This window comes from Psammomys obesus, unplaced genomic scaffold (assembly GCF_907164565.1).
Source record: "Psammomys obesus unplaced genomic scaffold, mPsaObe1.curated_primary_1811, whole genome shotgun sequence".
NCBI classification, from domain to species: domain Eukaryota; kingdom Metazoa; phylum Chordata; class Mammalia; order Rodentia; family Muridae; genus Psammomys; species Psammomys obesus.
In genome coordinates this window covers 39743647-39756141 of record NW_026596040.1, presented here as the reverse complement: position 1 = coordinate 39756141, position 12495 = coordinate 39743647, and the positions used below count along the sequence as shown (strand labels likewise).

The window sequence follows — 12495 nt, the reverse complement described above, 5'->3', positions numbered from 1 at the left end:
ATCTATCTATCTATCTATCTATCTATCTATCTATCTATCTATCTATCTATCTATCTATCTATCTATGTGTTTGTTTGTTTGGTTTTCACAGTTTGCTGAGATAGAATTTGTAGATGAGTTAACGAGCTAAGACAGAATTCTTTTATACTGCTTCCTCCAATGGCAATATCTTCGTGCACTTATAAAAAAACTAAGATATTGACATTTATACAAGACCAAAGTGCAGGCTTTATTTAGAATTTACTCACATGGCTTTCGGATCTGATCCTGGGCACTACTGAGTTATCGCAATGCTTTCTTTCTTAAATTTTTATTTTTTATATTAATTACAGTTTATTTACTTTGTATCCCAGATGTAGACTCCTCCTTCAGTGTCTCCCAATCCTACCCTCCCTCCCTCATCTCCTCCCATTCCCCTCTCCAAGTCCACTGATAGGGGAGATCCTCCTCCCCTTCCATCTGACCTAGCTTATCAGGTCTCATCAGGACTGGCTGCACTGCCCTCTTCTGTGGCCTGGCTAGGCTGCTCCCCTCCTCAAGGAGGGTGGTCAAAGAAACCGCCACTGAATTCATGTCAGAGACAGTCCCTGTTCTTCTTACTAGGGAACCCACTTGGATACTGAGCTGCCATGGGCTACAGCTGAGTAAGGTTTCTAGGTTATATCCATTGATTGGAATATTAGTCTCAGAAAAGACCCCTGTGCCCAAATATTTTGATTCTGTTGCTCTCCTTGTAGAGCTCCTGTCTTCTCCAGGTCTTACTATCTCCCCCCCCCTTCTTTCCTAGGATACTCTGCACTCTGCCCAAAGTTTGGCTATGAGTCTCAGCATCTGCTTTGATACGCTGCTAGGTAGAGTCTTTCAGAGGACCTCTGTGGCAGGCTCCTGTCCTGTTTCCTGTTTTGTCTCTCTTCCTATGTCCATCCCATTTGTCTTTCTGAGGGAAGATTGATCATCTTACCCAGGGACCTCCTCCTTGCTTAGCTTCTTTAGGTGTACAGATTTTAGTATGTTTATCCTATATTATAGGTCCAGTATCCACTTATAAGTGAGTATATACCTTGTGTGTCTTTCTGCTTCTGGGATACCTCACTCAGGATGATCTTTTCTAGATCCCACCATTTGCCTACAAATTTCATGATTTCCTTGTTTTTAATTGCTGAGTAGTATTCCATTGTGTAAATGTACAATTTCTGTATTCATTCCTCTGATGAGGGACATCTGAGTCGTTTCCAGGTTCTGGCTAGTAGGAAACAGAATGGTGGATCAATGGAATCAAAAAGAAGACCCAGAAATAAATCCATACACCCAAGGATACTTGATTTTTGACAAAGAAGGCAAATCCAGATAAGGGAAAAAAGACAGCATCTTCAACAAATGGTGCTGGTCTAACTTGATGTCTACGAGCAGAAAAATGCAAATAGATCCATGTTTATCACCCTGCACAGACCTACAGTCCAAGTAGATCAAAGACCTCAACATAAAACCAAGATACAGTAAATCGGTTAGAAGATAAAGCAAGGAAGAGCCTAGAACTCATTGGCACAGGAGACAGCTTCCTTGACAGAACAACAACAGCACAGGCTCTAAGATCAACAATCAATAAATGGGACCTTATGAAATTGAAAAGCTTTTGTAAAACAAAGGACACTGTTGTCAGAACAAAACTACAGCCTAAAGATTGGGAAAGGATCTTCACCAGCCCTATATCTGACAGAGGTCTAATATCCAGAATATATACAGAACTCAAGAAGTTTAATAGCAACAAATCAAGTAATCCAATTTTAAAAATGGAGTACAGAGCTAAACAAAGAATTCTCTGTAGAGGAATATAGAATGGCAGAGAACCACTTAAAGAAATTCTCAATGTCCTTAGTCATCAGGGAAATGCAAATCAAAATGACTCTGAAATGTCACCTTATACCCATAAGAATGGCTAAGATAAAACAACAACAACAACAAAAAACTCAAGTGACAATGCATGCTGAAGAGGAGGAGGAGAAAGGGGAAGCCTCCATTGCTGGTGGGAATGTAAACTTGTACAACCACTTTTGAAATCAATCTGGCACTTTCTCAGAGGATTATGAATAGCGCTTCCTCAAGACCCAGCTAGACCACTCCTAGGCGTATATCCAAAAGATTCTCAAGTATACAACAAGGACTTTTATTCAACCATGTTTGTAGCAGCTTTATTAGTAATACCTATGCTTTCTTGATCACTCATTTACTCTCATGATATGACCTGGTGGCCTTTAAAGAAATGTTTTATAAAGTGATTCCCAGCTTGGATTTTTCTGTGACTTTTGCATTTCAGTTTAGGCTAATGCTAGGATAGAATACTTGTTCTGAGACTTGTACTTCAAGTCAGTTGTTAGATGATGCTCTACCTACTTCTAGAGACATACAACTTGGTAAGCTAGTTAGAATGAGCCCCACTAGGTTCCAATATACTCGTCATCTTTTCCTTTGTGCATGCCATTCATTAGAATTGAGTTACTATTCCAATCCACTGTTAACCAGAGGAAATGACGCTCTGTCCCCTGAAAAATTTTGAAAATGGGGATTTAAGGCATATTTTTGGTAGGATAACCTGAGACTACCTTCTCTTTCCACTTAAAATGATTTAAAATCATGAATTCAGTGTTTGCAAGTGACTTTTATCTTGTTTGAGAATTAATAGTTTACACACATATATTCATAACTAGGAAATTCGTGATATCCTGAAACCAAACTCAATTCAATTTACTGATCACTCTGGTAAGAGCAATATAAATTGTGGCATAATTCTCTGAGGGAATATTATATTCCAGGGAGAACAAAACAACTGTTTCCACAAGTCAAAGTGAGTGAAAGCACATTTCAATTTTATTCTATGTATGTTAAATTAAAAATTAGAGAATACGTGTTTATATTGTTATTAATTGGGATGTTAATCCTTTGGAAAAGGAAAATCCTTAGAAAGGAACAGAGAAGATTGTTCTGGGGTCTGTTAAAATATTATTCCATCCATTTTCTAGTTAGAGAAATGTACTTAATTCTAGAAAATTAATTTATGCACTTTTACCTTGGGAAATTTCTGTTGTTTTTAAATTTTTTTGTGTTTATCTCCACAATGGTAATTTAATTACAACATTTCTTCATCCACTATCCTCTCTCCAAACCCTAGCATATGTCCCCTTTAGTCTCCTTCAAATTCAAGGCCTTTTTTTTATTAGCTGTTAATGAATGTGTATGTGTAATATAACATTTATGTTTCTAAATATAACTTGCTGAGTCCATATAAATTTACTTATATGCATGCTTTCTGGGATGACCATTTAGCATTGGACAAAAAATATGTGCTTTTCTCTCAGGAGGACTACCTTTCCTACTCCCAACTTTACTAGGCTGCCTGCAGTCCTCTGTGTAAGATTAAAGCAATTCATGTTTGGAATGTTTGTTGGGCCCATTCTTATTCATCTCACATTTGGGAAGTCATGTTGGTGAGACATTATGGGTACAGCTTTTATTGTTACTAGGATATAAAATTTCACATCAAACTCCCTTATCATCAGGCTCTTAACATCTTCCCGTCTTCTGCAATTTTCCTGTCTGTGCCTTACATGACAGAATGTTTTGTAGATGTGTCAACTGGGACTAGTGAAATCCTGGTTCTTGGGGGAGAATCTACAACCACTACTTTACTAACCAGCATAATTCCTCACAACAGTCTATATACAGTTGTCTTTATACCCACAGATAAGTGTAGTCTTCACCCCTCATCAAGGAAGTTTCTCTTTGAAACAGATGGGAATGCTTCTTTATGTGCATTGTATTTTAATCAATATGGAAACAAGCGAAGGTTGTTGAGCTGCTTATGGGACTCTCACTCAAGACTCCGAAACTTTCATTGGAAAAACATCAGAGGAAAATTTAAAAACTTGCAAGTTTCAAATACAATCATAAGTGTGAGCCTATTTTATATATGCTAAATGGGATGGTCAGGGGAAATTATTTTATATTCATTTATAATAGTTTTTTTTCCTGTCACCTTAAATATAAGAGAATAATGTTACCAGATGGTTTTACATGGAAATGTCTCGCATGGCTGAAGTTTGGAGGAATTATGGAAGGCTATTCATAATCCTACCATTCCTTCCCTGAATGCCTCTGCTCATCCTTCGGCTACTCAGCAAAAGACCATACTAAGACTTGAAGTTACTTTGCTTTCCAGTTTGTATTTTGTGGAGTACAGTCAGTAACACGCCTAAAATTTTTACAGATATTTTGTTACAACTTGAGTTTCTTTTTATTTTATTTTATTTTATTTTATTTTTTTCTTATTAGTTACATTTTATTAACTCTGTATCCCACCTGTATCCCCCTCTCTCATTCCCTCCCAATCCCACCCTCCCTCCCTCATCTCCACTCTGCCCCTTACCAGGTCCACTGATGTGGGGGGGGGACCTCCTCCCCATTCATCTAAGCCTGTTTTATCAGGTATCTTCAGGACTGGCTGCAAATTCCTCCTCTGCGGCCTATCAAGACTGCTCCTCCCTTGGGGGGTGGGAAGGTCAAAGAGCTGCCATTGAGTTCCTGTTAGAAATAGTCCTTGTTCCCCTCACTATGGGAAACCAATTGGTCACTGAGCTACCACGTGCTACATCTGAGCAGAGGTTCTAGGTTATATCCATACATGGTCCTTGGTTGAGTGTCAGTCTCAGAAAAGACCCTGTGCCCAGATATATTTGGTCCTTGTGGAGCTCCTATTCTTTCCACATCATACTAACTCCCCTTCTTTCATATGATAACCTGTACTCTGCCAAAGGTTTGGTTATGAATCTTAGTATCTGCTTTGAAACACTGCTAGGTAGAGTCTTTCAGATGCTTTCTGCGGTAGACTCCTGTCATATGTTCAATGCACATCCCATCTGTCTTTCTAAATGAGGATTGATCATCTTACCCCGTGTCCTTCTCTTGATTATCTTCTTTAGGTGTATAGATTTCATTATTTTTATCATATCTTATAGGTCTATATAAGCGAGTATATACCATGTTTGTCTTTCTTCTTCTGGGATACCTCACTCAGAATGATCTTTTTTAGATCCCACCATTTGCCTGCAAATTTCATGATTTCCTCATTTTGATTGCTGAAAAAATATGGAACACTTCACGAATTTGCGTGTCATCCTTGCGCAGGGGCCATGCTAATCTTCTCTGTATCGATCCAATTTTAGTATATGTGCTGCCGAAGCGAGCACACAACTTGAGTTTCTTAATGTGAATTCTAGTCTCCATTATTATATAGGGATGTTCCATAATGGTTGTGTAACTCCAACTGAAAAATGTTTCAATATGAGATTTAATGCAGTTGAACTAGAAACTTGAATTCATATATGAATATTAAATAATTTCTTTGTTGTTTTTAAATTAATTTATTCACTTTACATCCCACTCGTAGCCCCATCCCTCCTCTTCTCCTAGTCCCTCCCTCCCTCTCTCTTTTCCCTATACCCCTTCCCTACATCTCAGAAAAGAAGAGAAAAGCCCCCTCTCTAACAACCCATCCCAACACATCAAGTCACATCAGGATTGAATGCATTCACTTCCTAGGTGGCCTGGCAGGGCAGCTTCTACAGGGGGGGAAGTGATTGAAAACCATGCAACAAAGTCCTTGTCACAGACAGCCTCCTCTCTCCTTTCTAAAAGACTCATATGAAGACCAAGCTGCCCACTGGGTACCTCTGTGTAGGAGGCCTAGGTCCAGTCCATGCATAGTCCTTGGTTGGTGATTCACTCTCTGCTATCCCCCTTCAACCCCCAGACCCAAGTTAGTTGACTTCTGGTCTCCTTGTGGAGTACTTGTGCCCTCTAGGTCCTTCCTCCACAAGGCTCCCTACACTCTACCCAATATTTGGCTGTGAGTCTCAGCATCTGTTTCCATTGCTGCTGGGTGGAGCCTTTCAGAGCATAGCTATACTAGACTTCTATCTGCCATCATAATAGAGGGCCATTATGTCAACAGTCATGTTATTTATTCTCTGACAAGAGCCTCTTCTTGGTTTGAGTGCAGAGTATGTAAAATTGAACAAACTTACTTGTTTGGGTATTTTGTAAAATGATCTGCTCTTAAGCAGTAGTTTTGCCTCATGGGTTCTTCATCTTGTTCTATTTAAAAATTTAAAAGTGTGCTTTTCACCTCTTAGTAATTCTTGGGATGAGGCCAGATCCAACCCAATTTTGTCTTTATGAAAATTTACTATTACTTTATGTTATTTGCTAGTGCCTTTTGTGTATGTCACTTGTTTCTGGCACATTTCTGGGTAAAATCACAACTGAGATACACTCCTGTTCACAGAAACTGAGGAACTTTTTCAAGAACAAAAAAAAAATAGAGTTATGAGAGTAAACTTTGCTACTCTATGACCCTGATTCAGTGCTTAGTCAGAATTCACTTTCTTTCTTTATTTTTTTCATTATTTTTATTAGTGAAAGGTAGACAAATAAAACTAATAATATGGCCATACTTGGAAGAAGAATGAAGAGGTCCAGTGTACCGGAAGTCTAGCTTTGGAGTCCTTACATGGGTCTTAGGTTTAAATAGAGGATCAGAGGCATTTAAAACTAAGCCATTCCAGTTAATGTCATTATTGGCCAGTCTTTGTTGTAGCTCCAGTATTTCCTGCAAGGAGATTCAACCAGTTGTCAGAATGATATAAAGTCTCTTTCTGGAAATAAGAAATGCCTCCATCTGGTACTAACCTCTGTCCTTTATGGCTTCCATAATGAGACTCCTTGAGAAATTCCAGTTTTGTGAGCTCTATTGTCCAAGTGGGGGTAGTCCATGAAAGAGCCACAGTGTCTGTTTAAAGCGTATTCAATCAGAGCCTGGAAGATGGCTCAGTGGGTAAGAGTGCTTGCCATGTAAACATGAGTCATGGAAAACCTAAGTTTGGACATTTAGACGTGTAACCCAGATTTTTGCTTTCTAGCCAGTGAACCTAGCTGAAAACAGTTCAGCAAAAGATGCTGTCTCAGGAGAATGAAATAGAGGGATAGAGCAAGATGCCTGGCATTCTCCACTGATGCCTACATGCACAGCACACATCACATAACTCTGCACATCCACACACGTAAACACACACACACCCCTTCATTCCAAGGTAGTTACAGCTTTCCACTCTCTGTTTATATACCTCAATCTTGAGGTAAAATATGCATATGCCTGAAACAAATATCATAAACTGACTAGGACTAGGGACCAAGGTTAGACGGCACTCAGTTCCAAGGATCTCACTATAAAGCCTAGGCTGCCTTCAAGCTCCTTCTGTTTCCACTGTTTCAGCTTTGCAAGTGCTGGAGATTGGAGGTCAGCAGCCAATGCAACACCAAGTGTGACTTCATTTTGATTCTGAAAACTTCCCTGTTCTGTGAGGGCCATCTCTAAATGTTATTTTCTGAAGACAGTTCAGATAAACTGCTTGATAACTAATCTCTGCTCCTCTTCATCAGGCTGAGATCTGCCCTAGTTGGTCTGATATGATCTCATGGTTGGGTGTGGGGAGAGCAAATAGAAGATGTTGAGGACTGACTGCCAATAAACCCTATATAAAATATAGTCAATTTTATAAGCCAATTTGACTAAGATGTATAAACTCAAGTCAACTGGCATCTCTCCTTGTGCTATAATACTGTGAGTGATGTTATCTTAAGAATTCAGCTCAGGTTCTTTGGTTGGAAATTATAATGTGGAATACACAGAGAGCAGACCTAGGCTGTACAGAACCATGACCGACATAAGCACCACTGAAGGACCACTTGGGTCCAATGAGATGTCTCAGTGGGCAAGAGAAGTTGCTGCCAAGTCTGATGCTCTAACCCTGATCTCAGAACCTACATGATGGAAAACGAGAAATTATACCTACAGATTATCTTTTCCTCTCTATAGGAATGTGCATAGGCTAATAAGAATACACTCACTCACCAAATCTAAAAAAAAAAAAAAAAAATTAAAGAAAATTAGTCTACATATAATAAGTTTTTGCTTAGTTGTACTTCTTTGAAAACTGTGCTGTTAGTTTTAACTGTCAATTTAATATAACCCAGAATCAGCTGGAAAAGTCATATTGAAGGATTTTCTACACTGGATTGTTCTGTGAGCGTGTCTCTAGAGGACTGCTTTAAGTTCACCAATTTTTTTACCTAACCTACTGTGGTGGCAACGTTTCTATAGGATAGTGGTTCACAACCTGTGGGGTGAGAACCCTATGGTAAACCTTTTTCTCCAAAAAATGTGGGCATTCCTGGCAAGGGACCCTTGAGGAAGCAGTTGGGCAGAGGGGCGTTGCCTGACACTGGGGAACCTGTCTGGAGACTAGTAACCAGTGGCAGGCTTGGAGATGGTGTGGAGGAACCTGATTGGTCACCCAGAGGTAAATAATGTACTCTCTCTTCCAGGAATAAAGAGTCTGCATTCACTCCTTCTAGGATTGCCTTCACACTGGGAGGTGTCTGTGTAGTAACTCCAGCACCTCTTACTGCCTAGGCTTGGACCCTTTGTCCTCAACCACGACTGGCTGGACCTCTGGGAGGAAGACCAACACAAACATTTACGGCTGGGGATAACCACAACATGAGGAATTGTATTAAAGGGTCACAGTATTAGGATGGTGGAGAAGCACTAATTGAGACAGAGGTTAGTGAACTGTGTAAGGGTAGAGAAATGGAGCTGAGCACAAGCAAGAAAGCGCACATGCATTCATGTCTCTCTTCCCTCTACTGTGGATGTGATGTGACCGGTGCCTCATCCTCCCCGAGCTGAGACTGCCCTGCAGTGATGGACCATAGCCTGCAATTGGATATGTGTGCTATCTACTGCCACACACACCTGAGTCTCCACACAGAATCCATCTGTATCCTTCACAGTGAGTGTATTTTGCAGAGCGAATGACACACTGTAAGTGGCTTAGAGTCTTTCCAGCAGTGAATGAGTCTACATCTTTTTCTTCCGCACTATCCAAACCTCTTCTGAGGTGAAGCTCAAGCCTATGAACTTGTATTTGATTATTCCTCATTATTTCAGTTAACGTTGTTTCTTTTTCACTATTTTAAACCCGTAAGGGAGAGATGTCTAGCCAAATTTATATAGGTTTAAACGACCAAATTTTCTTTTTTGTTGTTGTTGTTAAAAGTTTACAATTATGGACTACTAATTATTTTTCCCTGGTTTGTTATCTATTCTCTGTCACATCCATGGAAAAATTACGCTGTTTTCTCTATTGTTCTCCTCCCCCTTTTTGAACTTCTTCTCTTTGGTAAAACGGAAGTTTTCATGACCATTATGTTTTCATATTTGTGTAGTCTATGTCTATCTTGCTCCTCTTCAAATTTCAATGTGTGTTGTTGATCTCTCTGTATAAAAATTAGGTCAGCTAGCTCGATATGTTTAGTCTTTGTAAACTGCCCAATGTCCTTTCTTATTGGTCTGATTTTTCTAATCACCTGAGTAAGAATTCAGAAATCATTCTGGGCACCCAGCTGTATATTTTCCCCAAGTCCTTTCTCTTGCCAAACACTAGTCTCCAAATGAAAGACAGACAAGCATCTTTCTGCACTGCATTTGCTAGAGCCGTGTTTCAAAGCATATGTGCAGATGGTGACAAACCTATGAGAAGCTAATGCACAAAAGTGTCTGTGCTCACACAGGCCTGAGAAAGGCTCAAGACAATGCCATCATTTGAAAGATTTACTCTGAATACAAACACAGGTATTTTTCTGTCATACGAAGATAATAAAATACTACAATTAGTTAATAAGCATTTGCAAATTATTTGGAAGTTTCCAAAAAGCACATTTTAATATAATATACATAAAACCCATTGACAGCTTAGTATGTGTTAGACATTAGTGAATTATCTAATACATCTATATATCTATATATCTATATGTATACATGCTTATGTATACCTGTATGTGTACTTATTCAGCAAATACTTATTGAGAATTTGCTATTTGATTGTACATATTTTTGTCACTGAGAGCACAGTAGTAAAGCTATCATATTAGTAGATAATGGAAGTTTAACATGAAATATATTTGCAGTAAATAATAAACAGGAAAGTCAAGAGAAAGGAGGATTATATCATTTAACAATAAGTGGTGGGCTTCAGTTGTTCACGATACACACACACACACTCACACACACATATACACTCATCTAGAAAGTAACTTTTAATTAAGTAGTAAAGGTACTCAGTAAGTTCAGGCATACATTTAAGACTTGTAGGCAAAGGGGCCTCTTTGATTAAGGGCTGCAGTATAAAGAGCACACTCAGTGTGTATGCGATGAACCATGTCCACCATAAACCACTGCTGTGTCAGGGAACAGGAAGAAGGGACAATATGGCTGAGAAACACACACAGTGGACAAGGCAGAGAACCATAGTTGGAAATATAAGAAGAGATTTTTTTCCTTTTACTGAATTAGAAATGTCAAGCCACTAGGAACTGTTGAGAAAAATGGCGTGATTTGACAGCTTTTAACAGGATCATTTCAGCTGCTGTGCTGAGTTCAGCTAGTATTAGGGACAAGAGGAAAAGTTGAGAAATGGGAGCCTTCAGAAATACTGGTAAAAGGTAGCAATGGCTTGGATCAGAGTTAAAGCAGGACTATTCTCAAGACAGAGGTCAATTCTAGTTTTGTGTTGTTTGTAACTATGGTTCTTCCTGGAGTAACCAAAATTAGGACCTGCAACTGAGTAAAATAGGCAACACACAGGACAAACTGCCAGCTTATAGGATGATAGAAGCCATAAATAGCAAATCACCTAAAATCAGATTGATGAGTGGCTAGAGAAAGAAAGCAATGCCATTTCTTGAATTCTTCCTAATGCTATAGTGTTTTTCAATTTTGTATCATTTTATTAGTGAAACAATAAGACCTAAATAAGTAAAAAGTGTGGATTAATAGAGCCAGACAACAACTCATCAAGAATTGCTCTGGGGAATTCTCGAAAGAGGAACATCAAATGACAGAGAAACACTTAAAGAAATCCTCAATCTCATTAGCCATTAGGGAAATGCAAATCAAAACAACCCTGAGATTTCACCTTACACCCATCAGAATGGCCAAGATGAAAAACTCAAGTGACAACACATGCTGGAGAGGTTGTGGAGAAAAAGGAACCCTTCTCCACTGCTGGTGGGAATGTAAACTGGTACAACCACTTTGGAAGTCAATCTGGTGCTTTCTCAGACAATTAGGAGTAGTGCTACCTCAAGACCCAGCTATACTACTCCTAGGTATATACCCAAAATTTGCTCAAGTACACAACAAGGACATTTGTTCAACCATGTTTGTAGCAGCTTTATTTGTAATAGCCAGAACTTGGAAACAACCAAGATGTTCATCAAGAGAGGAATGGATACAGAAATTGTGATATTTTTACACAATGGAATACTACTCAGCAATCAAAAGGGAGGAAATCATGAAATTTGCAGGCAAATGGTGGGATCTAGAAAAGATCATTCTGAGTAAAGTATCCCAGAAGGAGAAAGACAAATTTGGTATATACTCGCTTATATAGACCTACAAGATATGATAAACATAATGAAATCTACACACCTAAAGAAGATAATCAAGAAAGTGGACATGGGTGAAGATGATCAATCCTCATTTAGAAAGACAAATGGGATGTGCATTGAATGTATGACAGGAGTCTACCGCAAAAGGCATCTGAAAGACTCTACCTAGCAGTGTTTCAAAGCAGACACTAAAACTCATAACCAAACCATGGCAGAGTGCAGGGAATCATATGAAAGAAGGGGAGTTAGTATGATATGGAAAGGATAGGAGCTCTACAAGTACCAAATATATCCGGGAACAGGGTCTTTTCTGAGACTGACACTCAACCAAGGACCATCTATGGATATAACCTAGAACTTCTGCTCGGATGTGGCCCGTGGTAGCTCAGTAACCAAGTAGTTTTCCAAAGTAAGGGGAACAAGGACTATTTCTAACAGGATCTCAAGGGCAGGCTCTTTGACCTCCCCCCCCCCAGGGGAGGAGCAGTCCTGTTAGGCCACAGAGGAGGACTTTGCAGCCAGCCTTGAAGATACCTGATAAAACAGGGTCAAATGAAAGGGGAGGAGGTCCTCCCCCATCAGTGGACTTGGAAAGGGGCAGGGAGACCAGGGAGGGAGTTGGGGAGGGGGAGGGAATGAAGGAGCGGGATACAGCTGGGACACAGAGTTAACAAATTGTAACTAAAAAGAAAAATAAAAATTAAAAAAAAAAAAAAGAATTGCTCTGGGATTTGAATTCAAAGAGATTTTTGCCTCTAGAGTCTGGTAAAGGAATGACAAAATTTACCTGTCCATAATAAGGGATGCTGTTAATTATTAATAAACAATTATAATTTTTTTCATTTACAATAACTAAAAGATATACCATTGGTGGGCTTAATAGTTTCTGGAGGCCCCTTGTGATTCAGTTTTATGCTTAATACAACAACACTT

General features: G+C 39.2%; 1 non-coding gene across 1 annotated transcript; it reads right to left on the bottom strand.

The window, feature by feature from the left end:
• Window positions 1-5133: 5133 nt before the first annotated feature.
• Window positions 5134-5240, bottom strand: LOC129688257 (U6 spliceosomal RNA). Its single transcript, XR_008721905.1, has one exon. It is a non-coding gene; the product is annotated as a U6 spliceosomal RNA (small nuclear RNA).
• Window positions 5241-12495: the final 7255 nt, after the last annotated feature.